The sequence below is a fragment of the Chrysochloris asiatica genome, unplaced genomic scaffold, assembly GCF_000296735.1.
Source record: "Chrysochloris asiatica unplaced genomic scaffold, ChrAsi1.0 scaffold00044, whole genome shotgun sequence".
NCBI lineage: Eukaryota > Metazoa > Chordata > Mammalia > Afrosoricida > Chrysochloridae > Chrysochloris > Chrysochloris asiatica.
In genome coordinates this window covers 11329695-11335237 of record NW_006408562.1, presented here as the reverse complement: position 1 = coordinate 11335237, position 5543 = coordinate 11329695, and positions in this window count along the sequence as shown.

The following is a 5543-nucleotide window of genomic DNA, read 5'->3' as shown; positions in this document are numbered from 1 at the left end:
TATTTCGAGAGGTAGTATATGATCAAGAGTCAATGGTATTGAAGAAAGAACTCCAAGCTGCATTGAGCATGTCTGGCTCAAGACCAGACAGTATTTCATTCTGTTGTATATGAGGCCACTATTAGTCAGAACTCACTCATTGTTACCAATAACAACACAGGGAAGACCAGTTACTACCATTATTATTCAAATGACGAACCAACCACTAATGTCACTTTTGGCCTTTATGATAGAAATTATGCTGGAGATTGCATGATAGACTTTTCCAAGGCTCTGAAATTTCATTTCCAGCATAGAGATACTAAAGCAAATGGAAGAAATGAGGAAGACAAACAGCGGAACAGAAAATTTCATATAGCAGCTATAGAAGACAAAATCTAATATTATGATGAAATGTGCACATACCTGTAGTTAGAAAAGCAAAAGGGAGGAACGTGCTGTGCATTTTTCAAGGTTAAAGAATTGATGAAAAATTTTAAGCCCCCAACTTGCAATATTGAAAGATTCTATGGGCAAAATATTGACTGATGCAGAAAGCCTCAAAAGATAGAAGTTAATGACCCAATCACTGAACAACAACAACAAAAAAAGGGTCAATGTTCAACCATTTCAAGAGCTAGCTTGTGATCAAGAACTGATGGTAATGAAGAAAGAAGTCCAAGCACCACTCAGGCATTGGTGAAAAACAAGGCTCCAGGGATCAATGGAATACAAATTGAAATTTTCAACAAACTGATCCTGCACTGGAGGAACTCATTCATCTACACCAAGAAATGTTAAAGACAGCTGTCTGGACAACCTATTGGAAGAGATCCATATATGTGCCCATACCAAAGAGAGGTGTCCCAATGGAATGAGCAAATAATTGAACAATATCATTGATATCATATGCAAGCATTTTTTTTTTTTTTTTTGCTGAAGATAACTCAAAAACTGATGCAAGAGTACATCAAGAGAGAACTGTCATAAATTCAAGCCGGATTCAGAAGACGATGTGGAACTAGAGGTATCATTGGTGACGTCAGATGGTTCTAAAAGCAGAGAATATCAGAATGTTTGTTGTTGCTATTGTTAGGTGCCATTGAGTCAGTTCTGAATTATAGCAACCCTATGCACAATAGAACAAAACACTACCAGGTCCTATGCTTTCCTCACAATCATTGCTACACTTGAGCCCACTGCTCTTGCCACTTCATCTCACTGGGGTTCTTCTCTCTTTTGCTGACCCTCCACTTTAGTAAGCATGATGCCTTTCTCCAGGGAGTGGTCCCTCCTGTTAACATGTCTGAAGTATGAGAAACCAACTCTCACCATCCTGGCTTCTAAGAGGCATCTGGTTGTACTTCTTCCAACACAGATTTGTTTGTTCTTCTGAAAGTCTGTAATGCTTTCAGTATTCTTCTCCAACACCAGAATGATGCATTTGGTGTTGCATCAATTCCACAGTTTTTCTGATTCATTGTCCAATTTTAACATGCATATGAGGCTTGGGTCAGGTGCAACTTAATCCTCAAACTGACGTCTTTGCTCCTGAACACTTTAAAGAGGACTTGTGTAGCATATTTGCCTAATAAGATACATCATTTTATTTCTTGACTGATGCTTGTATGCATAATGATAGTGAATCCAAGCAAAATGAACCATTTGACAACTTTATTTTTTTTTTCTGTTTATCATAATGTTATTTATTGGTCAAGTGGTGAGTTTTGTTTTCTTTACGTTGAGAAGCAACTTATTCTGAAAAACTGTGATCTTTGATCTTCATCAGTAAAATTTTAAGTCATTTTCTCTTTCAGCAAACAAGGTTGTGTCATCTGCGTTTTGACGGTTGTAAATGAGTCTTCCTCCAATCCAAGAAGATGTTTACTTGTTCTCTATAGACTATGCAAAGGTTTTCAACAGTGTGGATCATGACAAGTTGTGTATAACATTCTAAGGAATAAGTATTCTAAAACATTTAATTGTGCTCATGAGGAAATTGTACATAGATCAAAAGGCAGTCCATTCATTGAATGGTTTAAAATAAACAAAAGTGTATTTCAAGGATATAGTCTTTCACCATATTTGTTCAATATGCATGCTGAGCAAATAATCTAAGAAACTAGATAATATGAAGAAGAACATGGTGTAAGGATCAGAGGAAGAGTTATTAACAACGTGTGATATACAGATGATACAACCTTGTTTGCTGAAAGAGAAGAGGACTTAAAATACTTTCTGATGATGATCAAAGACCACAGCCTTCTATATGGATTGCATCTCAATGTAAAGAAAACAAAGATCCTCACTACCGGGCCAAGATATGGCAACAAGTAGAGAAAGATTGAAGTTGTTAAAGACTTTATGGTCTTTAGATCCACAAGTAACAGTCAAGAAATCATGTGACATTATGCATTAGGCAAATCTGTTGCACCAGACCTTTTAAAAATGTAAGAGGAAAGATGTCAGTTTGACAAGGTTAGTGGTTCAAGCTCACTAGTTGCTCCTTGGAAACCCTCTACAGGGTCACTATGGGTCAATAACTACTTGATGGCACTTAACAACAACAACAATTAAGATGTACTTGAATCAAACCATTGTATTTTTAATATCTTTATGTGTATGTGAAAAGGAGCTCTGGTAGAGTAGTGGTTAAGAGTTAGGCTGCTAACCTCAAGGTCAGCAGTTTGAAACTACCAGCCATTTCCATGAGAAAGATGAGGCTTTTTGCTCCTATAAAGATTTACAGCCTCAGAAACCCTATACAGGGTTGCTATGAGTCGGGACCAACACCACGGCACACTACCACCAACACCTCATGCTTATGAAAGTTGGATAAAGGATAATGATGATAGTAGAATAATTGATTCATTTGAATTGTGGTTTTGGAGAAGAATTTTGAAGGCACCATGGACTGCTATAGTTCAGCAGGAATGCTCTTGAGAAGCCGGTATAGTGAGCCTTCCTCTCATAATTCAGACATGCTATCAGAGGACAAATCCCTGGAGAACAACATCATGCTTGATACAGTGGAGGGTCAGCAACAATGAGGAAGACCCCCAAGGGGACGGACTGACACAGTGACAGCAACAATGGGCTCAAACGTCACAAGATTTTAAGGAATGCACAGGATTGTGCAATGTTGGTTTCTGTTGTGTTGCAATGGATTTGACAGCGTAGTGGTTACGAATCGGGCTGCGAACCTTAAGGTTAGCGGTTCAAAACTACCAGCCACTCCGCGGGAGAAAGATGAGGCTTTCTACTCCCGTAAAGATTTACAGCCTCGGAAACCCTGTACAGGGTCTCTATGGGTCGGAACCGACTCGATGGCACTTAACAACAACAACAATAAGAAGTTGTATTTCTGATGTAGCAGCACTATATAATTAAAACAGAAATTCAAGTGTTTAGTTTTGAGTAACAATTCTCAATCTTGTGTGCATCAGAATCACGTGAGAGTTTGTTAAGATCCTAAATCGTTAGATTAGTGATTTTACCCTCAGAGTTTTAGATGAATTTGTTCTTCTATGTGACCCTTATATTTTGCAATGCTGACAAGTTCCCACGTGATTCTGAGGCTGCTAGTTCATTTGTGTAGCTTGGGACCATGTTGATGCTAACAAATCTTCTATGAACTACTTTTGGTTTATTTAGTCTGGTGAGTTTAAGCAGCAGGGTATAATGGGGAACCAGGCAGGCCTTGAGTGATGATATTGGGGAGCCAGGATGTAGCCACTGTGTGACTTGGGGAACTCACTTCTTTTTAACTTCCATTTTCTCAACTTTAAGATTGGGATAAAATACCGACTTGACGGCTGTGCGTTGAGTATTACGTAGCTGCTGCGTATATGAACGTGTCGCAAAGTTCCTACTCAACATGAACTAAGAGCCGATATGTTTGACTGCTGTGCTAAGTGATTCATTTGCATCGTTTTATTGAATTCTCCTTAGAACCTTTTGATGGAGGTTATTCAATCTAATATATTTGTGACAATTCTGACACATGGTGAGGTTTGGCTCAGATGGATTTAATCTGAATGGCTCGTAGTTGGGCTAATTACATGCCTTCTTCCCTGTACACTCATTCCTGACTATGACCATTTATTCTCCCTTAGTTTCGAATGTGTTTCCATTCACTGACAACAATCCCAGGATCTCAGCCACCTTTCTCTGAATTTCTCATACAGTACAATCTAAAATGATTCAGCTCAATTCAATGTAAGAAGCAATGACAGGACTCCTAGTTGATTTTTGCTGCTAATACCAGGATTAGCAGTTCAAAACTACCAGCTGTTCTGTGGGAGAAAGATGAGGCTTTCTGCTCCTGTAAAGATTTACAACCTCGGAAACCCTATGCAGGGTCACTATGAGTTGGACCCGACTCCATGACACATAACAACAACAACAACAATTTCATAGAACGTACTTTTTGTTTTTGTTTTCATTATTATGAATTGAGTGAAGATTTGCAGACAAGCTCATCAGCCTTACATTCAACAAATCATGCATTTGTTTCATCTCAATGATTATAAGACTTTTCATACAACAGCAGTTGTCCTGCTTCCTTCCTGGGGTTTCCATTTGCATTTCTTCCCATTCCTTCTCTAATTTGTCCCGAGGAAAATGCTGTCCCTTTGATTATGAATGATTGACTAGAACATTCTTTTTTTTTTTTTTTTAATGATGAATACTCATAATGTATTGTAATTATTTCTCATACTCAAATTTTTCTTTCAACCTTGTTTGAAAGTTGCTAACAAAGGACAGCCATCTTCTCTTAAATATTCCCCTGCACCTGGCCCAGACTGGGTGGATAACAACTCTTTTAGAGAAGGGGGCTCCTAGGCTTTCATCTTCATCCAGCAGTGCACTCACCTTCTCATCCCACTTCACATACAGAATTGCTCTGAAACATTACATTTAGTTGAAGAACTTTTCAGTTCACACATTGCATTAATGTATCAAACTGATTCCTAAAATGAATTTACTGAGTTCCTCCATAGAACTTCATGGTTTCCTCAAGCAAGTAAACATCTGAAATTAACAAAAGCAAAATCTGAGTACACTTGTAGGATGAACTAGATTCTTGATGAGAGATCCAGGGGGTACCTAGTATCCTAGAGAGTGAGTGGAGGCTGTTCTTGACATTGAACAAGCCCTGGCCCTCACTCACTTATTGTATCATTACAACAACACACTGAGAGAGGTATTTTTAATTGCCATTTTACAGATGTATGTTAAGGGTGTGAATGATCCTTGCTGCAAAGATTTGTTCCCTCTTTTGAGCTATTGCATCCTCAGGTGTAAGTCAAGTTCATCAAACTGTATCAGATTACTCTTTTTTTCCTCTTCTTTCTTCTTCTGGTTGAGATCTGATCATCCAGTCATTGAAGCCAGATCAAGTGGGTATTATCTGCAAGTGTGGGTGTTCTTGTGCACATGACCTCTCTTCTTACCAGTTGGATGCTTCACTCTCCACTCTACTCCTCTGTGGCTATGTCACTGACTCTGGGCCCAAGAGTCTCCAGGTCTTGCCACACTGCTGGCTAACCAGGTCTTCACCC